General features: G+C 38.3%; 1 long non-coding RNA gene across 6 annotated transcripts in view; it reads right to left on the bottom strand.

The window, feature by feature from the left end:
* LOC106510002 overlaps positions 1 to 25,210 on the bottom strand; it is a 126,126-nt gene that overhangs the window by 77,814 nt on the left and 23,102 nt on the right. For 4 of the 6 annotated variants that reach the window (XR_002343169.1, XR_002343171.1, XR_002343167.1 and 1 more), the window contains one exon: positions 8,654 to 8,750. The exons of the other annotated variants lie outside the window; for them this stretch is intronic. This is a non-coding gene — a long non-coding RNA (uncharacterized LOC106510002). The remainder of the gene's footprint in view (positions 1 to 8,653; positions 8,751 to 25,210) is intronic. 6 annotated transcript variants of the gene reach the window in all.

Here is a 25,210-nt window from a genome sequence, read left to right as displayed (position 1 = left end):
TGGCCTACACCACAACCACAGCAATGCAGGAGCTACACCACAGCTCATGATAAGGCTGGATCCTTAAAGCACTGAGGGAGACCAGGGATCGAACATGCATCTTCATGGATACTAGCTGGATACATTACCACTGAGCCACAATGGGAACTTTGTAAAATTCCATCTTTGATTCCAAGCACCAAAATCTACCCTGGCTGTTTTAAGCAAACGGTGCTTATTTGGATTACATCTGGGGTTCACAGATGGAATGGCATACAGCAGGAATTCAGGAAGCTTGTCACCACTATAGTGGTGAAGAATAACCTCTGACCATGACTCACATTCTTGCATCACTTACTCAGTTCCCGGGAGAGAGCATCTCATAGGCCAACATCATTTCAGCCACTGAAGGCAATGGGCCATGGAGAGGGGTTGTCTGTTTCACTTGGCTCTGAAACAGAAGCTACTGCACACATGGGGAAAGGACAACTCCTTGAAGAGAAATCAAGATGAGATTATGAAGGTGAAGAACTCCTGGAGAGGCAAAATGAGTAGGTCCACTGCCACAAGTCTATGATTCTATATTTTATATATAATATTGCCTAGAGCTGGAGATATCACTAAGGTGCTCTTAGGGAATATTACTCTAACCTCTTCCTAAAGATTAAGAATAGAAAAATAATCTCCATCCAAATCTTTCTACTAATAAAGAACTTTTTATATAATTTACTTAATTGTAAATTTACTTAATCCTCCTCCTATGCAAAGCTTTGGTTTTATAATATACAAAGGGGAAGAGAGCATATTGATATTCAGCTCCTTTGCTGACATGGACAGGTCATTCTTTACTATTAACAGATAGAAAATAAATGTTAGAATCAACATAAGAAACTCAGTTTGAAGAAGAATCAGGGTCTATAGAAAGAGCAGGTAAAAGAAGGGGAAGAAGAGGAAGTCAGGAGTATGAGAAGGAAAGGAAAAGAATTCCATTTACAATGTTTCAGAAACAGCTTTAAATGGAAGACAGCAAATGAACCATCATCACAAACTGAATCTCTCTCTCTCTCATCCTTCTCTCACTCCTCCCTCACTTCCCTTTTCTGTCTCTCTCTCCTCCTTCCTCTTCGATTTTATTTGACATCAATATCTATTTCCTGGTATCTGCTCTTGGGCAAAAGACTTGCAATCTTAACTGTACTCCTCACCCAAATGATCACCACAAAATGATAATTCAACCAAAAATTAAAATACTACACAGAGATTTCTGAGGTTTCTTTCTTTTTCAATTAAAACTTCTAGAATCACCTTTCATATGTTCATTGGAGCCAATTTGGAACTATTTCCCCTTCAAAGCTGAGTTACAGCTTTGACTTTTTGTCATGGTAATGTAGTAAATAATCATAACATGCTTTGAAAATGTATGGTTTTGTGTAAATCTAAACTATAGATCTATGTAAGCTTGCCCACAAATGTGTTTCCACTAAATCTGGACAGCCTACACCCTATGGTGAGAAACATGTAGAACTCCGTTTCCCTGGCTTTAATGATTTCTTCAACAGAAGAGCTCTTTAGATTTTAGCTGGATGTAGACCAACAAATTCATTCACCCAAATCAACAAATTCTTTCACCCAGTTGGATGCAACTATCAGATAGGTGAGTCATTCGATTGGCTGCATGTTTCTGATAGCATTCAAGTTGTGTGGCTTCTTGTGACTCAAGTTACATAGCTTTTAATAAAATTAAAATAATCACCATTAATGTCTTCAAAAATTAAAAATTAAAATAATCACCATTAGTATCTTCAGTATTTATGACTATCTTTTAGGAACTGTGCTCAGTGCTTTAAATGCAGTGTTTCATTCAATCCTGATAACCACCTTATGAGATTATACTTTGTTATGTACTGTCATTTTTATTATCCCCATTTTACAGGTCTTCTGAATAACTAGTACATGGTGAGCCAAACTTCAAATCAACGTACACTTATTCAAAAGCCCGTGAGGCATTACATAATCCTGAAAGTAATGGGCTGGAGCATTTGGGCAAGGAGGGCTTTAACAAATTTAGTTTTGTATCAGGACTTAGAATTGTAAGACGGATGATAGCAGTCCCATATGTATTGATTTGTTGGAAAAAGGACTTTTGCCAAGCTCACCAAGAGAGTCTTAGTAGATCACTCTCTTTGACATTCTTCACAGCACTCCTCCAATTTGAATGTGAGTGGAAGGCAAGTACTTTGCCTATCTTTTTTACTGCTGTTCTCAGAGCATCTTAAAAGACTGACTGACCCATGGGTGCTCAATGAATATTCATTGAATGTTGAAATTGCAGATTGAATTTCAGCCATAAAATTAAGATCTGTGTCAGATGACCAGATGAAATAAAAATCAGGCCATGGGCCCATAGATAATGTAATCTGTTTTCCTAGTTCTTTCCTTTTGGCATTCATATGCATGTGTGTGGACATTTGTGTATGTGTGTTTGCATGTTTGTTTGTGTGCTGATGGGTATTTAGCAAACTTCCATGTCATGTCGCTGGGGGAACACTCAGAATATTTTCTCCAGACTGAGTAGCATGGAGTCAGAAAATGTGCCATAGACAAATATTTAAGCCCCAGCTGCCTTTGAAAATTATTTAAAAGGACAACATACGATAGCAATTAAAAACACGAGCTCTTAGTCTGGCAGCCTAGGTTAAAATCCCTATGAATTCAAGTTTTTAAATTACTTACTATATTCTCTTTACATGTCTCATGTAAACATTAGCATTTTTCTTTACCTTGAATACAATGTTAATATATATTGCTTCATTTTCTATCATATTTTACTGGCTAGATCTTCTATTTGAATGTTGAATAGAAGCAGTAATAGCTAGAATCCTTGATCTGTTCTTGATTGTAAAGCAAATGCTTTAAAATAAATCACAGCAGTTGTCTATTCTTCCATCGTTAACGGTGCCAGTTATCAAATTATTTCCACTTGGCTCCAAGTATATACTTTATTGCCTACTCTTTGAAAATGTAGGTGGGCCCTTTAAATATTTTTCCTTTGACAGATGTCATGATGTTAACTTTGGCAGTAGGGGACAGTAGGGAGACATTGCAGAAGGAAAGATTTATCCCTTTCTGATTGTGGTGTGCTCACTCCTGCAGTACACAGGGATTTTCCAGTGCCTATCTCCTACAGAACAGGCAGCCAGCATCTGGCTCCTGAAGCATCATGGCTTCTCCAAGGCCATGCTTCTACAGCACAGGCAACCTTCTCCAAGGCTCCTATGGAACATGCAGCTTCCCCTATGTCCAGATCCTGCAGCACAAGCTACCTCTATAGCACTAGGCTCTTTGCAGTGCATGGAGGTCAGCAGCAACTAGTAGCTAACAGCTTCCATGGGCATCCCTTGTATTGTTCCATTACGTAGTTCCTCCAACAAGATACCTCCCCATGAATGGTGGCTTTCCCCAAAGTCCTAGACTAGATTTTTGGCAATTTCTAGAAGATAGATTTCTGGCAAATTTCACCGGTATGACACTACAGTAATTTCTCTCCTAGGAAGTCTTGATCTTAACTGTGGTCGGGGGGAGAGAGGATCTGCCTTGGGCACTAGATCTCAGTCCAGCAGGGCTGTTCTACCTCTTACATTTGCCATATTCTTCAGCATTCTCTTTACTTCTCACTAATCAATCCTTCACTTATGCCAATAACTTAGTATACTTAAAAGTTTTTTCCCTGGTGGAATTGCTGTGTTGTTTCTGTCTTCTGATTGTATCCTGACTCATTTGCCAGGTTAAGTAAGTTTTCTTCTATACTTATTTTGCTTAAAGTTTTATTATAAACATTAGGATGAGCACTGAACTTAATTTAAGGTGTTTTCAGCCCAAATTGAGAAAATGGTGTCCCTCTTTTTAATTTGATATGATGATATACATTAATTTTTTAAAAATATGAAACCATCCTTTTTCTCCTGGGATAAATTCAACATTTTTTTAACTGCGCTGCTATCTTTGATTGCCAATATTTTCTTAGTATTTTTTATGTCTGTATAATACAGACAAGTTTGAGCTATAATTCTTTTAGGGGGGTCCTTGTCTAGTATTAGTTTCAAATTTATGTAAATATCATGGAACATATTGGAAAGAGACCACATCTATCATCCCTATTCCTTTTCTTTCTGGTCTTTTCTTTTTCTTTGAGTACCTACTATAGAATCGCTTTTCATTTTCCTTGCCTCAGCCTCAGGGCTCCGTCATCTTTGAGCTATAACAAAGGCTTCTTCCCTTACCCACATTGCTTCCTCCCTTACCCATATAGCTATTTTAAATTAACCTTCTAAAATGCATTTCAAATAGTCACCTATTTTCTTGCATAATAATTTTCCTGAAAATTTATCAAAGCAAATATGTGCAAGCCACTAATGGAATAATGAGTTATAAGAAAAAATTTCTCCCTGGAAGACTAAAAATTGATCCCACATTCCTAATTGCAGTTCACCTTTTAGACACAGACTTTAAAATTTTATAACTAGTATGTCATTCATGTTCTCTTACTTTGTTCTTTTCTTTCCTGATTACTCATGCAGTCAACGGGTTTAGGTGCAATGAGTCTCCTTGTTTAGCCTAATGATTCCCATCTTTCTCTCAAGTTTTATTAAGTTCATGAGATCTTTGCTTATTATTACTAATGTCAGCACTTTTGGGGGTAATATTTCTGTTTCTAAAATAATACCAGCAAAATGAAAGGAAACATACCATTAGAAAATTCTGTGCTAAGATGCTGACACACATACACAGCTAGCACTAGCACCAGAAGAGCTATTTTATTGAATGGGGTAAAACCATGTAAGTTTAAAACATAAAAGGGAATTTTAGGGTTTTTGACATAATGGCTGAAAGTGAATATTGTTTGAAAATATTAAAATGGTCAAGGGCTCTATTTACAAAAAATTTTGGTGTTTCCTCACTCCCTTAAAAATCTAAACTTGTTGCTGGAGGGGTTGTGGAGAAAAGGGAACCCTCCTGTACTGCTGGTGGGAATGTATGCTGGTACAGCCACTATGGAGAACAGTTTGGAGATACCTTAGAAATCTATACATAGAACTTCCATATGACCCCGCAATCCCACTCTTGGGCATATATCCGGACAAAGCTCTACTTAAAAGAGACACATGCATCCGCATATTCATTGCAGCACTATTCACAATAGCCAGGACATGGAAACAACCCAAATGTCCATCAACAGAGGATTGGATTCGGAAGAGGTGGTATATATACACAATGGAATACTACTCAGCCATAAAAACGATGACATAATGCCATTTGCAGCAACATGGATGGAACTAGAGAATCTCATCCTGAGTGAAATGAGCCAGAAAGACAAAGACAAACACCATGTGATATCACTTATAACTGGAATCTAATATCCAGCACAAATGAACATCTCCACAGAAAAGAAAATCATGGACTTGGAAAATAGACTTGTGGCTGCCTGATGGGAGAAGGAGGGAGTGGGAGGGAGCTTGGGCTTATCAGACACAACTTAGAATAGATTTAAAAGGAGATCCTGCTGAGTAGCATTGAGAACTTTGTCTAAATACTCATGTTGCAACAGAACAAAGGGTGGGGAAAAAATATATATATACATGTAAGGATAACTCTATCCCCTTGCTGTACAGTGGGAAAATAAAATTAAAAAAAAGAAAAAGAAAGAAACAAACAAAAAGTCTATAAGCTGTTTAAGTGGATCAAATAAAAATGAAATGATTAGACTACAGTTAGGTCAGCATAGTTGTCTAGGCATGTTTTCACTTAAAGCTGGTAGAGGAAGAACTCTTCTGTAAGAGTTCATGTTTTTTATGAATAAAGCCAATTAGACCTTAAAAAATATATCTTAGTATAATTTTATGAAGTTAATTTTTCAGGGAAGATTTTAATAATGATATTTTATTTTATTATTTTTTGCTTCTGTATCCTTTTGCCAGCAATTAAATTAAAAGGGAAAAGAAAGCAAAAAAAAAAAAAAAAATCTAAACTTGTGAGCATGTCATTCACTATCATCTGCAATCTCAGCTGACTTTTCAAACTAGTGGTCTCATTTTCCCACTGCCATTTCCCTAAGTACCCTCACAGTCCTCCAGTGTGCTCGCTTTTCATGCCTGTTTCCATAGTTGTAACTTGCTGTCTGTCTGGCTTTACCATCTCATCTCTCCTTTCAACGTCACTTTAATTCTAAGTCTTTGGTTTTATTTTTTAATTTTATTGGGGCATAGTTGACTTAAAATGTTATATTAGTTTCATGTACAGCAAACTAAACCAGTTATACACATAAATATATCCATTCTTTTTTCCCATATAGGTTATTACAAACTACCTAGTAGATTTCCCTGAGCTATATAGTAGGTTCTTGTAAATCATCTGTTTTATACAGCAGAGTGTACATGTTATTCCATCTACCCAAATCCTCCCCACTTCCCTATGATAATTATAAGATTGCTCTTGAAATCTGTTTCTTTCTGTTCTCTAAGTAAGTTCTTTTGCATCATTTCTGTTAGATTCTACATATCAGTGATTTCATATGATATTTCTCTGCCTGAGTTACTTCACTCAGTATGATAATCTCTAGGTCCATCTATGTTTCTGCAAATGGCATTATTTCATTCTTTTTATGGCTGAATAATATTTCATTGTTTATATGTACCACATCTTCTTTATCCATTCCTCTGTTGATGGACATTTAGGTTTCTTCAATATATTAGCTATTGTAAATAGTGCTGCAGTGAACATTGGGTATATGTATATTTTTGAATTATGATTTTCTTTGAATATATGCCTAGGAATGGGATTGCTAGATCATGTGGTAGTTCTATATTTAGTTTTTTAAGGAAACTCCATGATGTCCTCCATAGTGATTGTACCAATTTACATCCCTACCAATAGTGGAGAATTTACTTCCTCCACACCCTCTCCAGCACTTACTGTTTGTAGACCTTTTGATGATGGCTAATCTGACTGGTGTGAGGTGATAACTCATAGTTTTGACTTGCATATCTCTAATAATTAGTGATGTTGAGCATCTGTGTGTGTGTATGTGTGTGTGTGAGAGAGCGAGCATGTGTGTGTATGTGTGTTTGGTAATTATCTATCTTTGGAGAAATGCTAATTTAGATCTTCTGCCCTTGTTTTTATTTGGTTTCATGTTTTTTGATATAAAGCTACATAATATACATACAGGAGATGTTTGTATATTTTGGAGATTAACTCCTTGTCAGTTGCTTCATTTGCAAAGAGTTTCTCCCATTCTGTGGGTTGTCTTTTCATTTGGTTAATGGTTTCCTTTTCTGTGCAAAAGCTTTGGAGTTTAATTAGGTCCCATTGGTTAATTTTTGTTTTTAATTTCATTATTTGAGGAGGCAGATCAAACCAGAAATTGATGCGATTTATGTCAGAGAGTGTTCCGCCTATGTTTTCTTCTAAGAGTTTTACAGTATCTGGCCTTATGTTTAGGTCCTTAATTCATTTTGAGTTTATTTTTGTGTATGGTATTGGGGAGTGTTCTGATTTCATTATTTTACATGTAGCTGTCCAGTTTTCCCAGTACCACTTATTGAAGAAAGTCTTTCTTCCTCTAAGTCTTTTGGAAACACTAACTCTGACATGAATCCTTTCCCTTCTCCTTTAAGCATCTCCAGAATAAATTTATTTTTCCTCTGTGTTCCCACGATATTTTATTTCTTGAAATTGTACCTTCTTATTGGATATAACTGCCAGTTTGCCTTTTAATATTTCAATTAAATAGCTTAAAACATCATTTAACCTCTTCCAGTAATTGCTTCATATTATCAGGGTCTACATTCTCAAATGATTCTGAGAATAACTGAAGTTTTAATAAATGTTGGCACTGATAGAGGGCTTACAACATGTGTTTTGTGTATGTTAATGCATTTGGTTATGACAACAACCCTGTAAGTAGATACTATTATGGCGCATATTTAAGGCAGCAGGATCCTGAGGTACAGAAAGTTTAAAAACTTAATCAAGATCACACAGCTGGCCTCCATAGCCTGGGTGCATCACTCTGTACCTTATGAAGAGATACCCTGAGGGCAAAAGGTGAATAAACTGGTTTTGTGAGTTTCTCTGAAAACCAGGGTGGCACAAGCAGCTTTGGGGGCTCAGGTCAAATGACAGAGTGAGAGAGGGACTCTCTTCTCACATCTAAGTGACTCGCATCCTGGCCTCAGTGCAGTGAGGATTCAGGGGAAGGAGGTAGCTCAAATAGTTCAGAGGGTTCCACTTGGGCAGCTCTGGAAGCCACCATCTTTGCACTCGTGCTGTTCTCATAAGGGGCATAAGCAGTGTAGATGCAGGAAGGCTTTAGGTTCAGAGGATAGTGAACACGAGAGTGTTAAATACTGTTGAGGAGAACTCTCTGGAAATGTCAAGAAATAACCACGTGAGACTTGGATAAACTAAGTCCTCCATTATGACCAACGGGGAAGGAAACACTGAAGTAGATGTGTTTTGATCAATGAGACTCCACAGTGCTTACAGCTTTGTGACATCTAGCACCACTTTGAATACACACCTGCTCTTATCATTAACCACAATTAGCTTTCAAGATAGGCATTATTATTTCTATTTTACATGTTTTAAAAAAATCAGAACCCAGAAAATAACTTACTCAAGACCAGGATTCTTGTAAGTAGCAGCACTGGGGTTCAAATCCAGTTATTTCTGACTCTAAAGCTCACATTCTCTTCACTATTCGCACTGTCTTCCTATAATGATGAAAAAAAATACTGTTTTGTTTTTTTCTTGACACACACACAGATATAGCATTCCTTTCTCAGTACTTGGCATTTCTCATGACCTAGAAATTAGAATTCATTGATATTTTCATAAAATGAAGTCCCCAGTGAAGAGTTTTGTCTTCACCCAAGTTAGATAAACCTCAGAATGCTGCTACAATCTGATGGTTCTCAATATGGTTTTCTTTAGAAAACGTTGAGTGCAGATGCAGCTATCACTTTTAATGTGTGGATAAATGGTATGGATCCCACAGTCATTCATATCAGTTCATATGGCAGACAGATGAGGCAAGACCCTCCATTTCCCACAGGACACAGTCCAGCCTCATACAAGTATTTGTTTTTCATGTTTACAACAAAATGTGTTTCCCAAGACATTATATTCCTTGAAAATCTGCACAGTATCTTTCCTAACATCTTCCTTTACAGAGAAGAAAGAAAGAAAGAAAGAAAGAAAGAAAGAAAGAAAGAAAGAAAGAAAGAAAGAAAGAAAGAAAGAAAGAAAGAAAGAAAGAAAGAAAGAAAGGAAGGAAGGAGGAGGAGGGAGGAGGAAGGAAGGAAGGAAGGAGGAAGGAAGGAAGGAAGGAAGGAAGGAGAAGGGGAAGGGAAGGGAAAGGAAAGGAAAGGAAAAGAAAAAAAGGAAATTGAGCCTCAAAAGAAGGAAGGAGAGAGGGTATTATAGTATCATCAATTGAAATACAGCCCAATCAGGGGATTCTGCATTAAATTAGATTCAATTCATATCAGTTCTGATGAAATTGCAAATTGTATTTTGTCACTGGAAATGTGGTTATGATTTACATTTAATTCTGAATTATTTATGGTACATCATTCAGAAGAAACTTCAGTTTATTCCAAAGAAGGGAGAATACCACAGCTTTTATAGCCAAAATTAAAGTTTCACTGAGAACCTGCATTCAATACATGGGGCAGGGAAGCATATCTGATTCATTTGGACAGGTGAGCTGAGGGGTGAATGTGCCCAGCTGGGCTACCTGAATCTGTACCTGCTTCTATTTCTCTCTCAGCCCACCTGAGTGGATTGGGTCAAGCTGGTGAAGTGATGCCATCCTTCCTTCCTTGTACCTAATTCTGACTAAAAATCAGCAAAGTTTCAGAAAATAAAGCTCTCTCGGTTAAGAATTTAAATCCCCATGTTACACAAATAGGATTTTTGCTGAAATGCACAAATGCCACAGATTTATATTATATAAATGTATATTTTAAAAAATAATGCTTATAAGCAGGAGGGGAGAAAAATTATGTCTGAGGGTCAGACCCTTATAGTTATGTAAAAGCTTCCAAACTAAATGCCTGAAGGAAAATCAAGAATATATTTTTGCCAAGAATGTTTCCCTCTCATATTTTAATTCCACTAAGTTTTGTGTGTCTCAGAAAATGAATCAATTCTTTCCTAATGTCTTTAATTTGTTGGTGTTCCTGATTGTCTACATTTTAATTTGAATCAAAGGGTGAGGTGGGAAGTTACTTCCAAAAAGATGCACTTTGAATTTTGTTTTCAGATAGAATTTAAAAAGGTTGTTTTGAATATTTGAGGTTTTTCTTCCTCTTTTAACAATCATGAATAAACTACTGTTCTTGCACAATGTGATAAAACTTGGAAGTAAATTCAGTAACAGAATAACAACGAAAACTCATGAGGGTTGTACTGATGCTAGGCAAGGGATTTCATTGAAATGGTTGTTGCTTCTTAACAAATGATGTATCCCTGCTTCTGAGGCTGGTGTATGACTGCTGAAAATCGAGCAGACTGTTAAAATATGCTAAGAGGGAAAATTTGTTGGAACAAATCTTCAAAGTCAGCTTAGCATCTGAGAACCTTGCAGAATGAAACGCCTGTTTTGGTCTCCTAGCTAGGAATGCAGTGCCTCACTATCCCCCCACCTCCATGCCATCCCATCTCCAGATGGTCATACTCTTTTTATATTTCTAAATTCAGTTCAAATACCGACTTCGCCACAAACTACCCCCATCTCCTCATCGCTCCTTTAAAGACAGTTCTCTTCCTTAAATGCCCATGTTATTACCTGCATTTTTCTTGAGGCAGATTTATTCCTCTATATTATGGTTATTTGAAGCGTGTTTTATGTCCCCTACTTTATTCTAAAAGTTCTTAAAGCATCAGGCTCATTAACTGATTCATCTTTGGATACTTTACAGGCTGATGTACTGCTGGATGCCAGCCAGGAATAATCGTAAAGAGAGCTTCCATTTTTTGAGCGTTTACTATGTGCCCATCAGTCTGAAGGGTGTCATTTAAGCTCTCAAAAATCGTGCAAGGTAGGTACTATGATTCTATTTTTATAAATATGAGTCTAGAGACTTCAAGAGAATGAATAACTAGTAAATATTCAAACACAAGACTCAAGCCCAGACAGTGTGGCTTCAGAAATGGTCTCTTTAGGAAAAGAAAAAAAAAAAAAAAAAAGACACTCAATTAGAAAAAAATGAATTTACCAATAAATTGACAAAATCAATCCAAAACAAAGAACAGAGATTAAAATTATGTGCTCCAACCTTCCACTACAAGAGAAAATAATCTACTTATCTTCTGATCTCTAACCCTCTCTAAACCATTACAAAAACAGCAGTCCACCGTTTCCCTCTAGCCACAGTTTTCTGGTCAGAGTTATTGTTATGTGGTAGTGCCAGATTTAAGACCAGGAATATTGGAATCCAAAGCCCCATGTTATCAACCACTGCACTAGAGCCCTCTGTTCCCTCGAGGGTTGTCTCAGCTTCTTCTAAGATCGGTAGAGCTCATTTCCACTGTATTCCTCTGCTACCCTCTTGACAAGTCATAGAGCCTCTCCCTCTACAGCCTGCCTCATATATTCTTAGGCTTCCCATTTCTCCCCCAGCCTCCTGTTTTCAAAGTCAAACAAGCCACCTTGTTCATTCTTTCTGAAGGTCAAATTTTTTGGCGTTGCAACATTCTTGCTGCTCCTCTCTGTGCCCTCATCAAGTTATGTACACATGATGTTAATGTTAAGTGACTGCTTTGAATAATTCAACTGTTGACCTAGTAATTGTCATGTGCATTTTTCTGAAAACAATAATTGCAAGATTGCACAGGCTGATTCAGTAACGCTGCAGTCACGTGCATGAATATAAAATAAATACAAGGGAGCAGAAGAGAGGATGGGAAAGTCACTGCCAGCTGGAACTTTAGAAAAGAATGATGCTCTATAACCTCAGAGCCAGTGAGAACAATTGAACCTTGTCCATTTTTGGCAATATATTAAGGATACATGAAATACTGTGGCTTCCCTCTCTGCTCCCTATGCCTTTGGGGTATATGGAACTGATCTAGTGTGGAGTGGTAAGTAGACTACTACACTCATTTGCTTGGTACTTCAAGTCAGAGTGTAACCCAGAACTATTTTTGGCATATTCTTCTTTTCAAGATTCATAATGACATAGCAATCTGATTCCTTTCTAAGTTCTAATATTTCTATACTTATACATGATTTTTCTTATACACAAGGCATACAAATTTTATGAGGTTATTATGTAGACCTATAGTATTGATCTCAGGGGTTTTTTTCCTAATTAGCCTCTGTCAAAATATATGAAAGTAAAAATGAATTTCAGTATTTTCTTGCATGCACTCTAAAATACAATACCGTCTTTCACATATTCTTAAAAGAGTTTTCCTTTGGAGTTCCCATGATGGCTCAGTGGTTAACAAATCTGACCAGCATCCATGAGGAAGCAGGTTCGATCCCTGGCCTTGCTCAGTGGGTTAAGGATCTGGCATTGCTGTGAGCTGTGATGTAGGTTGCAGAGACGCAGCTCAGATCCTGCGTTGCTTGGCTGTGACATAGGCCGGGAGCTACAGATCTAATTTGACCTGGGAATCTCCATATGCCATGGGTGCAGCCCTAAAAAGGGGGTGGGGAGTTTTTCCTTTAACTCAAATACTTCTAACACAAAAAGTATATAAAAGCAAGCACTCTGTAACTGTAAAATACAAGTCACTCCATCATGCTCCATCACAAGTGATTAGATATGGTTCCCTGTGCTATATAGCAAGATGTCATTGCTTATCCACTACAAATGCAATAGTTTACATCTACTAACCCCAAACTCCAAGTCCATCCCACTCCCTCCCCTCCCCTTTGGCAACCACACTTGTGTTCTCCAAGTCCATGAGTTTGTTTCTTTTCTGTAGATAGATTCATTTGTGCCATATATTAGATTCCAGATATGTGATATCATATTTATCTTTGTCTTTCTTACTTCATTAGTATGAGAGTCTCTAGTTTCATTTATGTAGCTTCAAATGGAATTATTTTGTTCTTCTTTATGGCTAAGTAGCATTCCATTGTGTATGTATACCACATTTTCTTAATCCATTCATCTGTTGATGGACATTTAGGTTATTTCCATATCTTGGCTATTGTGAATAGTGCTGCAATGAACATGCATGTATATTTTTCAAGGAAAATTTTGTCCATGTGTATGCCCAGGAGTGGGATTTCTGGGTCATATGGTAGTTCTAGGTATAGTTTTCTAAGGTACCTCCATACTGTTCTCCATGGTGGTTGTACCCGCTTACATTCCCACCAATAGTGCAAGAGGGTTCCCTTTTCTCCACACTCTCTCTAGCATTTGCTTTTTGTGGATGTATTAAAGTTGGCCATTCTGAATGGTGTGAGGTGGTATCACATGGTAGTTTTGATTTGCATTTATCTAATAATCAGGGATGTTGAGTACTTTTTCATGTGCTTGTTGGTCATCTGTACATCTTTAGAGAAATGTCTATTCAGGTCTTCTGCCCAATTTTTAATTGGGTTTTGGGGCTTTTTTAATATACCAACAACTTATGCAACTCAAAAGCAAGGTTTGCATAGTTCAAAACTATTTTCTTCCATTCCATAAGTTGTCTTTTTTTTTTAAAGGTTTCCTTTGCTGTTCAAAAACTTGCAAATTTGATTAATTTACATTGGTTTATTTTTGTTTTTATTTCTGTTGCCTCGGGAGACTGACCCATGAAAACAATTATATGGTTGATGTCAGAGAATGTTTTGCCTATGTTCTCTTCTAGGAGTTTTATGGTGTCTTGTCTTATGTTTATGTCTTTAAACCATTTTGAGTTTATTTTTGTGCATGGTGTGAGGCTGTGTTCTAGTTCCATTGATTTACATGCAGCTGTCCAGTTTTCCCAGAACCACTTGTTGAGGAGAATATTTCCCATTTTATATTCTTGCCTCTTTTGTCAAAGATTAATTGACCATAGGTGTCTGGGTTTATTTCCAGACTCTCTATTCTGTTCCATTGTTCTGCCTTTCTATTTTTGTACCAGTACCAGACTGTCTTGATTACTCTAGCTTTGTAATATTGTCTGAAATCTTGGAGAGTTATGCCTCCTGCTTGGTTTTTTCCCCCTCAGGATTACTTTGGCATTTCTGGGTCTTTTATGGTTCCATATAAATTTTTGGATTCTTTGTTCTAGTTCTGTGAAAAAAAAATGTCATGGGTTGCTTTGGGTAGTATGGCCATTTTAACAATATTAATTCTTCCAATCCAGGAGCATCAAATATCTTTCCATTTCTTTGAATCCTCTTTAATTTTATTGATTAATGTTTTATAGTTCTCAGCATATGTCTTTCACCTCTTCAGTCAGATTTATTCCTAGGCATTTAATTTCTGGGAGGTGCAATTTTGAAGGGTATTGTATTTTTATATTCCTTTTTTAATATTTTGTTGTTAGTATACAGAAATGCAACCGATTTCTGCATGTTAATCTTGTATCCTGCCTCAAGCCCATCTTGAATAGGTTCTTATTACTTATCTACATATAATGTAAACATGTCTCTGAATTTAGTTCTTTTGATTTTGATACTAATCTGTTCTCTTAAGATTGTACATGTTTCAGCCCCAATGTTGCCCTACTTTGGAGCACTCCTTCTTAAACTTCAATATGTCTACAGACACCTAGGGATCTCCTTAGTAGCCCTATTCTTAGCAGCTCTGGGTGGGCCAGAGGCTCTGTATTGATCACAAGCTCTCAGGCATTGCTAATGCTGTTGGTTCTGTGGACAACACTTTGAATAGAGTACAGCTTTATGTATAATAATTCCCTATTAAACCAGTGAATCCTTCATTCTTTTCTGTTCCTAGATGCAAAACAAATCATTGGTTCAACAAATGTTATAGAAGCCCATTGTGTGCCAGGTAAATCAGTCTTCATTCCAATGTAAAGCCACCTCCTTTTTTCCATTTCCACTGCTTCTACCAGCCAAGTTTATGCAACTATTATCTCTCTCCTGAACTTCTCCAATAGCTGCTGAATGCATTTGTATACATAAATTCTTGCTTCCTTCTTCATTTTTTTAAATAGCAAAGAAACATATTCTTTAAATGGATTCCTAATCATAGCATTCCAATGTATCAAATACTTCAAAACCTTCTCATTAACTTTTAAGATAAAATCCTAAATTTTTAATGTTAAAAAAATAGCAAGAGCCTGCTTACATTAATACCTTCATCTTCCATCACTTTCCTTCTGGCTTTTGATATTTTAGCCTGTTTGGCTCTCTTTCAGTTATTATATTTGCTAAGCTTCCCCTCATCCCAAGTCTTTGGCACATGCTGTAGCTTTGTCTGAAACATTCTTCCTCTCCTCCTTTTTCTAATACTATTCATCCTTTGTAACTCAGATTAGTATTACTTCATCAGAGAACCCTCATTTCACCTTCTAGATTAAGTCAGGTATCGTGTTACAAGTTCTTTTAGTGCTGCCCATTTCTTTGGGAAGGAGACACTTTCATCGCCTAATTACATAATTAAATATGCAAATTAGTCTGCTACACTGATAACCAGTTACATAAGGGCATGGATTTTTTTTTATTAGTTAAATGAATTTATCACATCTGTAGTTGTATAATGATCATAACAATCCAATTTCGAGGGCATGGATTTTGTTTTGTCTCAACTTTTATACATCTAGTCACTAGTCTGCCTGTATCCCTCTGATTAAAAAAATAAAACAACAGAAATAGTTTGCCAATTTTCAAAAATCTAGTTTATAACAAAATACACATCATTAAAATGTTATCCAGAGCCTTAGTTATTTCCATAAGGTGTTTCAGTATCTTCCAGCACTTCCCTGTCACTTCTATGATATCCATTTTCCTCTAAATTTCATGAGATAACTTGTAGAAAACTTAAATTACTTACATGTGGAAAAAAAACAAACTAGCTGTTTATGTATGTGAGAAGTGTTTAATAAACTGCCATATACAACCTCCTACTGCTTCATAAATTGTTTCTGATGACGCACAGTCCTTATATAAGGTGAATTATTATAGTGTTTAAGAATCCTTTGTCAAAAAGGAAGATGAATCTGTGGGAGCTACATCCAAGGATCTCTTTGTAATTACATTATTTGGGTATTCTAAAAAGCTGTGGCCTCATCTTTTCTCTGGGTTGACAAATTTCATCTGTGAAAATACTTGCTGAATCTATTTCTTGAAGTTCTGCCACTACTTGGGGCATAAAGAAATGAAACAGAGGGGTTCCTGCTAATTATCCTTGAGCTCTGCATGCCTGAGATCTTTAAGATCACAGGTGATGCTAGTCTAGGGGATCTCTGGGATCTCTTCAGAAGGCACTATTATTTGAGAAATATTTTTCAGAATCTAGAAAGTCATCCTTAACTTTTTGAAATCAGTGGAAAAGCACAACTAATTTTAGGAAATCCACCTATCCATCTTCTGCAACAGAAGAATAATTCAAACTGATGAACTGAAGTAACACAGCATGTGGTTTGATTCACATGTCTTTTGAAGGCCTATATTACCATCCAACCCAAGAAGATTGCAAGCAATGACCCTGGCCCTCCATAAGCTGACACATTCTGTATCTCCAAAGTGGTGATTCAGCTATATTTGAAGCCCCACATGAGCAGGAGAGCGTTATTCTCCCCAGGTCCACAGCGGGCTCCAGGCCAGCAGCAGCTGTCAGCTCGGCGGGTTTCAGCAAGCTGCTCAATGCAGACTGACATAGAGCCCTTGGCTGGGACAAGTGAGAGCCTTGTACTTCTGGGAAAATGCTTAAGTTGTCTGCTCTCTTCATGAGGCTGTTGTTTTACAGTTCAAGTTCCACTTAATCGACACCAGGAAAAACTGCTCCATCTGCAGAGGCGGTGGAAACATCCCTTCTCACTGGAATAGGGTATTAACACGGCTTGGCTGTAGGTCACTGAACTGAACCAACTGCCAGGGTGATGGTGGGTGCTCCGCTATTCAGGGGTATGAATACACATCACCCCAGGCTTACTCTCAGCCACATTTAGCCCTGGCTCTAACTCTTACCTTCTCACATGAACGTCTCTAATCTTATCCTGTTCCCAAGAGTTTAATAATGTGGATGTAACAAGCATTCTTCTTTTTTCTTTCTTCTAGCAAAACTTGCTCCAATTTTTGCCTGCCACTTTCATTAATCATTTGAGTTAACATCCCTAAGATGTTTAAACTTTAATCTTTGAGCTGAATTTCCCAATTTATAAACATGGTAGATGGTTAAGGTAACCAGTTTATGAGTGAGTCAAGAGGCTCAGTTAGTTTCTGCGGTAATTTGGATATTACCCTCTTAGTTTCCTTTCCTTCCTAGTTATATCCCCAAATTACCCCGGGATATGCTAACATACACCTCCATCTTGCCACATAGGTTTGGGAGGAAACAAAGAATTTTAAAATGACCCACAGGCAATAAACGACCTCTTCCCCTAATTTTCTCCCCTGTCCTTCACTGTGTACATGTGCTACTCTTCCTCTCTCATCTTTCCATTTTGCTATAAAACCTTTCATTCTTCTTTTCATTCGCTTATTTAACTGCATTATGCTGAGGCCTACCACATTTCAGAATCTGGATGAGGCACTAGGGACGCAGTCATGAGCGAGACAGAACTTTTCTCTCCCCAGTTTTCATTTCAGTGAAGAAAACCAACACCAAGCAAGGAAACCATGTCATCTTCAGGCGAGTAATGGACTATTGTTACAGATTCTAACAGAGATGGTTCCTTTCCATTAAAGTAGAAACTATTACCTAGTGTTTAGGAGAATCTTTTCTGAAAATCTATATTTAAGCTGAGATTTAAAGGAGATCAACTCAAACGTGTAAAGAGCTTAGGGAAGAAACATCTCAGGCCAAGAGAAAGGCCTGTTGTATTTTAGAGATCAGTAGAAATCCAGTGTAACTGGAGGGTAACTCAGAGTGCCATGATTGAACTTGGTGAGTGAGCCTGGGGCCAGGTGACCTGAGAGCCCTGTAGGGCATATCAGACTATTGAAGAGTGGTAGGCTCTTTGTAAGCATGAACTTGTGAGAGCCCCGGTGATTGACTGGTAAAACCAGGCTATAAATCCAAGGAAATCACCTACTTGGTAGATTAGGTACAGACATAGTCAGCCTGGACCTGAGGGTAAGCATCAGGAGCGAAACTCAAAGTCCATTCTGAGGTCCATTGCCACAGAGAAGTATCAAGATCGAGTCTGCCAAGAGTACATTATGTAATACAATGGATAAGTGACATATGTTCCAGCCCTCGGAATGTCTCCCCATGTTATTTCCAGTCCATACTTCCACCCACTTGGCTGACCACTCATCTCCACAGCAAGACTTATTTAGCAGGCATCTAAGTCAGGCAGGCCCAATGCAAATTTCCCAGCAAATTTGGATGAGCCCAGCCTACTAGAAAACAGAGTAAATCAACCTATAAAAACCAATTCCTTTTAGCTTCTCATTCTCATAGTTCTTCTCTATGTGGATGCCTGTTGGGTAAGTGCTTTGTATAATATTCCACATCTGTTAGTATTTGGCTTTTTTTATTATTATTCTTAATATGCTTTCATCACCCTCCCTGGTTACATGTTAAAATGTGGTCATTTGATTTCTAAATCCCCTTCTTCTATTTGATTTTGTCGGAGGATTTTCATCAAGCTGTAAACTCCTAATACTTTGGTAATAGTTTCAGAGACTGGAAATACAAGTGCACTTTCTCTGTATTATTTTCCAACATACCACTTTTTTTCAATCCTACTTCAAATGAACAGTTTAATTGACTTCCTACGGTTCTTTGAATAGTAGGTTGAGCCAAAGGTGAAATGACATCTTATTATTTGCATTATTTTATTTTGGAGCATGTGACTAACTGGTGGAAAACTAGGAAAAGTTACATGTAAAGGACTCAGATGGTGGAATGGACCACGTGTTCTATGTCTGAGGATGAGAAACAGCTCAAGCAAGCAAACTATTCCCAGACGTTTATTACATAGCCCAGGTCTGGAATAATTATTATGCTTCTGGCAAGAGACAAAGGTGGAAAGTGGACAATTAAGTAGAGTTCACATTAAAGGGATTATTGCATTCTTTTCTGAACGTAATCACCTGTAACTGGAAAAGTAATGGTTCCACATGTCATGTTCTTTCTTGATCTGTGAGATATTTGTACTTGCTCAACCTGAGTATAGGTGTAAAATGTTGCCAATCAATATTCTTGAGAACTTAATAAAACCAAGTGATTATTGTTAATAGAGCAGTATGTCTGGAGTATGTAGTACAAGCTAATACTTTTGTTAAAATAGCTAAAAATATGCCCCATCTCTATTACTAATACCATTTTCAAACAAATTGCACACATACATTTTGCACACATTGTGCAAATTGTAAAACGATTTTTGCTTGATCATTTTGTACATAAACTTCTAAATGTGTGTGGCAAAACTGTTTCTCATGGCGCTTTGTAACACCAAAGTCACTGTTTCTGAGCTGGCATCTTAATATCTCACTGATGTTGATTCCTTCGTTAACAAATGTGTCATTTCTCTTACTGAAACTACCTAGGTTATTTGAATATATTTCTATGGCCAAAAATTAAGATTATACAGCACGAGAGCCTTTTGGTTAATAAAACTATTAGCACTTTTTTTAAAAAATTGAGGAATTGGTAAATGGGCCAGCAAGGTAGGTTCCAGGGACTATAAGGTTTACATTGATAATACCAACAAAGTACGCCCTATTTTCTTTAGCATAAAAATACAGTTACCTCAAAGAGGCAGCTACTCAGAACTCCAAAGAGGAAATCACAAATGAACAACACCAGACATAAATCATGGCTATGTTGGCTTTGATAAGACAAGGTACAATAATGGGAAAGAAATATTTATCCTATATTTCCTGTATGAATTTTACCTTAAGGTATTGAAATAGATGTGAAGGAAAGATTTTACTTATAGAATAATATAAGCTAATCAACTCAAAAAATGGACTTTAGAAAATCACCTAAAATATTCTTTAAAAAAAAAACGAATAACTCAGGCCAACATGTCAAGATTTATATCCTGTTAATAATTTTATCTGGTATGACAGAACTGCAAACATTATTACAAGGTCTCCTTTTTCTTCAGAATGGAAATGCAGACCCAGAGAGGTAAAGGGACTGGGCCCATTTCCTGTAGGAAACCAGTGGCTTTACTCACACTGGCATCACAAGCTAAATCTGTCCAAGATAGCAAACTGCTTGTTATTGTGCTGCTCTTTCCGTGACACTAAAGGATGCTCCTCAGGATTCCACAGGGTGACAAAGGCAGTGCATCATAAAACGGCTATTGTCTTCATTTTAATTTGGCTGAGAGAAGGAGCCTCAAAATGAAACAAAGTGAGTGAAGACTCTGAGGTCTCTCTCCCCAGACTCATTTTATTTTTTTTCTAGTATAATACGCATCTATATGTTTACATATATAGCACGTTTATAAATATGTGGTGACATCAATTCCTTTAAAAAATCAATCTCAATTTTTAGGAAAGAATAAGAATTCGTATTACTAAAATTTTTTTGAGGAGTAAGGTTTATAGAAGTCCGTGTTTGCTGGGTGTGCAGCGGGCAGGATCATCACTGCTCTGACAATTTAGGCAAAAACTTTGGTTCTTCATAATTAGTGGCTCTGTGGAAAAAGAGAATCTTCCCAAGCTTTTCCATAATCTCCATGGCTTACTGCTGGGAGAGGGGAAAAGTATGAGGAAAACAAACAGAAACGGGCCTTCTTTGTGCGCTGGCTCCTAGCCTGCCAAGCCAGCCGGCTGGACGCAGAGACAATTTCCGTAGCGTTTGCGGCCTTATGCTGACTTCTGCATGGGGAAGTTGGGCAATATTTATTGTTGAATGGGGCCCTGGGAGATTATTCTTGGAAGGAAAAACCTCTGTGAACCTTTGTGTGTTGACTGAAAATCTCTTCTAGCCAGGGTTTCACAAACTAGATGTGATTGCCTCCTTCTAACACAAAAATAACCAGGAAACAGAAAAATTCTCAAAGTTGGAAAATCCAGTCTTACAGACCTGGTTTCTTCTTACTCAAGGTGATTTATGCCTTTGGAGCTCTGGGTTAGAGAAGTGTGGAAATAGGGGATACACTTTAAGATAACGTGAGCTGCTTTCTAGGATTTTGCAAACCATTGAAATTTAAAAATATCTGTTTACTCATTACTCATTATTATAAGAGATTTTTTTTTTCTTTTTTAGGGCTGCACCCACTGCAAATAGAAATTCCCAGGATAGGGATCAATAGGACCTGCAGCTGCCAGCCTACACCACAGCCACAGCAATGCCAGATCTGAGTTGCGTCTGTGATCTATACCACAGATCATGGCAACACCGGGTCATTAACCCACTGAGTGAGGCCAGAGATCGAACCCACAACTTCATGGATACTAGTTGGGTTCATAACCCGCTGAGCCACAACAGGAATTCCCTATAAGGGATTTTTTTTTTTTTTTTTTAACTTCTTTTATTTGCAGAGTCGTGGTCAGGCACTGGAAGAGATGCCAAAATAGAAAAAGCATAATCTTTGACATGAAGGTACTCATACTATTTACCATCTTCCAAAAAAACCTTCCAAAAACAATAATAAGAATAGATAAACTGCATGGTCTCAGTATTAGTCTGATCTAAATAGTCCATTTAAGTGTCATAATATAGTCATTCAAATACCATATCTTGTCACTCTTTCTCTCCCTAAGTCAGTGTCTAAGCATGCTGATAAAGGGGTGCCAAGCATTATAACCCTAAGTTAATGGGAAGGGCTGGGCCCTCAGTCTTGATGCTGTCTGTCACATGGGGCTCAAGAACAATGTCCCTCATCCAGCTGGTCTGCTAGTCCTTTTGTCCCTAGCAGCTGAAGTGTGCAGCTGGCCAGATTTATGAGCTGGTCTTTGCCAGCATGGTCAGGGCCGAACAGCCCTCCCTGGCAAACAGACCTGACACTGGCTTCTGCTTGTGTATAAACCCTGCAGGGACTAACCCCATCAGCCTTGAGCCTGGCAGGCTGCTCACTAACCCCAGGTACAAAGCCATCTTGTGTGTGACAAGCTCCCCAGCCAGAGTCTCAGTTGCTTCAAAAGTGACCATGAGTCCAGAGAGTTAACCTCTGAGGCTTCCCTCCCCCTGATCACCTAATGCTGCCAAGCTGCTGTGGCCACTTTCTGGCTGGGCGATGTTTCAGAGGGGTGACCCCTTTCTAGAGGCCTCCGTGGGGAGTGGGCAGAGCCCTTCTCTGCCTTCAGTGTTTCCCTCACCTCTCCAGAATGTTCTCTCCTCTTCACCCGGAGAGGACAACAGAACAGACCTATTGGTCACTCTCTCTCACTGTTCTTTTCTCCTTCCCACAAATTCCCTCAGACTGAAGAGGTCGATTCTACTTCCCCCAAATCCCATCTCCTCTTCACATTCACTTGACCCAGATGGCGCATACCGTCCATGTTGCAGTGAGTCCCCTGAGCATATTTTCATAACCTAAAAGGATGGCAACATCTCTGTGGAACCTGAAAATTCCAGTCTCATAACAATAGTCTGTCTATTTTGATTTCAGAGGCCAAGTATTAACTTGTTCTTTCTCTTCACAAACATCCCCTGAGGCTAACAGATGCTTGAGTAAACAGAGGTGGAGATCTTGTATTCAGAAGGAATACAAGGAAGAGCATATTGATAATATTTAAGCCATCGCTCCTTGTTTATGTGTAGAATACTTATCATTTGGGCTTGTCTTACCGCCAGATGGCTTAATCCTCATGTAGGAGCTTTACGGAAATGAGCGAGTAAAGCCTAGTTTATTTCTAAATGTAATCTCCTTGAAACAGTGAGACCAGTAACTTTCAACAACTTCTTGCAATGATGAAAATAGTTCTAGAAACTTCTATAATAGCAAAAGCCATTTTTCAGGTGCAGTCAGTAGAGCCCTCAATATAAGAAATTAACAGCCTCAAGACAGATATCACAGGCTGGCCAAGCCTTCCTTTGGTGCCCATCAGCCTGTGGCCAACAGCAGCAGGAGTGCAGGTGAGCACACAGGAGAGCTGCTGCTTCTGGGTTCATCAAGAGAAGAAGATGGAAGAAGCTGAGAGTTCTTATTCACGGAGCACATGTAAGACAATCTGCACAGAATTTAAGATATGGTTCTGGAGGAATGTAAGAGGGTCCTAAGTTCCTTAAACACTGATGGAAGGTTGGAGAATTTGGGGAGAGACAGTTTGGAACATCTTACCCTTTTCTCTCCCCCTTCCTTTCATTGGGGCTTGGGAAAAGTGATAGGAACACATTAAGTCATGATGGAAATGACTGTATCTATATAATTACTATTTAAAGAATTTTAATTTATCATTTTGTATTGCTGATTCAGTCTCATGCTTTAAGAATTTAAATATGGTGGTTTTTATTTTTTGTTTTATTTTACTTTTTTTTTTTTTTTTTTTTTTTTAGGGCTGGAAGTTCCCAGGCTAGGGATTGAATCAGAGCTTCAGGTGCTGGCCTACGCCACAGCCACAGCAATATGGGATCTGAGCCCACCTGCAACCTACACCACAGCTCACCAGATCCTTAACCTATTGAGCGGGGCCAGGAATTAAGCCCACATCCTCATGGACACTAGTGAAGTTCATTACTGAACCACAGGGAACTCTGATTTTTTTTTTGGGGGGGGGTAAATTTTTAAAAATTTGTAAGCATCAAGTCATTCACAGGTCAACTGGTTCTGAAGCTGGTTTCTGGATAATAGACACAGACACTTCTTCTCAGAGCTATTATCCCAGTCATGGGGGATGCTGTTCCCTCTGCCTAGAAACCACTTTCTTCCCACTCATGACACATTTAGTGTCTGATTCTGCTTCCCCACTGCTCAACTCCAACCCCCATCCTTAAATCAAACTCCCATTATACTCTCTCATTGCATCCTCTTCTTTTCTTTCTTAGCACTTATCTTGATTTGTAATGATACACTTATTTGTGTAATTCATCATTTTAAATGTCTGAAACAAGAGTTCATTCTTCAGAGAGACAAAGAGGAGAGGAATGAAAGACCCTCGTCACAGATGGTGAGTAGTGCCAGGAACCTGAGAAGGACACAAAGGAAGTGATCTAACCATTTCAGAGCAGTTGTATCTGGGAGTTTACATCGGATGGGCCCCAGATCCTCCAGCATCTTCCTCCCCTGACTTGCTGAGAGCCTATAGTCACAATCATTTACCTTTCCATCCAGTTCCCAGCTTATCCTTCATCAGTTTCTTTTGCTGTCTCTGTGGCATTCTCTGCCTGGGCCCCAACCCCAGGGAATTAGATTGGAGGGATATTTCCAGCTCGTTGAGAAAGGACAGATGGTGGAGGGGTCATAGGAAGGATGTTATAAACCACTGAAAAGCTTAAGTATTGGAAATGGTTTCGGGAATCCCATATTGGACCACCATGTGTATACTTTTCTCTAAATACACAGTCGTGGGAACCTGGAGTACTAGCAGAGAAATGAGAGTCCATGAGTTTAAAAATGTGCCCGTGGTCTGTGGCAGACTGAGGCCTGAACCCTGGCTGACTTGAATCCACAGTGCATGAGCTTCCTATTGTATCTTGCTGCCTGGTGCTCAGCATCAAGCAGTTGTATTTCTGATGTTGCGCTGGAACGATACCAAGCGCCTTGCTTGTTTTTTTTTGTTTTTGCCAAAGACCAAAGCCCTTTTTCAGAGATTTTCAGCATGCCACCTTTTTTATTTGTCCCAACACACCTGTGCAATGAGAAGTTTTCCTAACAGTGACAGTGGCTTATTATGATACAGCAGGGGCTAGAAGGGCAGAATAGTTGTGTAACTTAAAAATGGCTTGCCCTTCCTCCAAGCGGGTTCTGACATGCATTGCCTATGGAAAAGTGCCCTATTCTGTCTCTGAGAATCCTCTTAAGGCCCTTTGATTTCAGAAGCAGAATCACTTGTGCTTTGCTCTTTGCTTTGTGAATCGCCCCATTATCACCGTAGAATTGGGGCCCTTTGAGATATCAGAGGCTTACTCCTGAACACATTTCCCCCGGTAGGCACCATAGCTGTACTTTCCACGCTCTGTGCTTTTCTTCCTAAATATCTCTGTGTTGC

This window comes from Sus scrofa, chromosome 4 (assembly GCF_000003025.6).
Source record: "Sus scrofa isolate TJ Tabasco breed Duroc chromosome 4, Sscrofa11.1, whole genome shotgun sequence".
NCBI classification, from domain to species: Eukaryota; Metazoa; Chordata; class Mammalia; order Artiodactyla; family Suidae; genus Sus; species Sus scrofa.
This window is presented reverse-complemented; position numbering and strand designations above follow the sequence as displayed.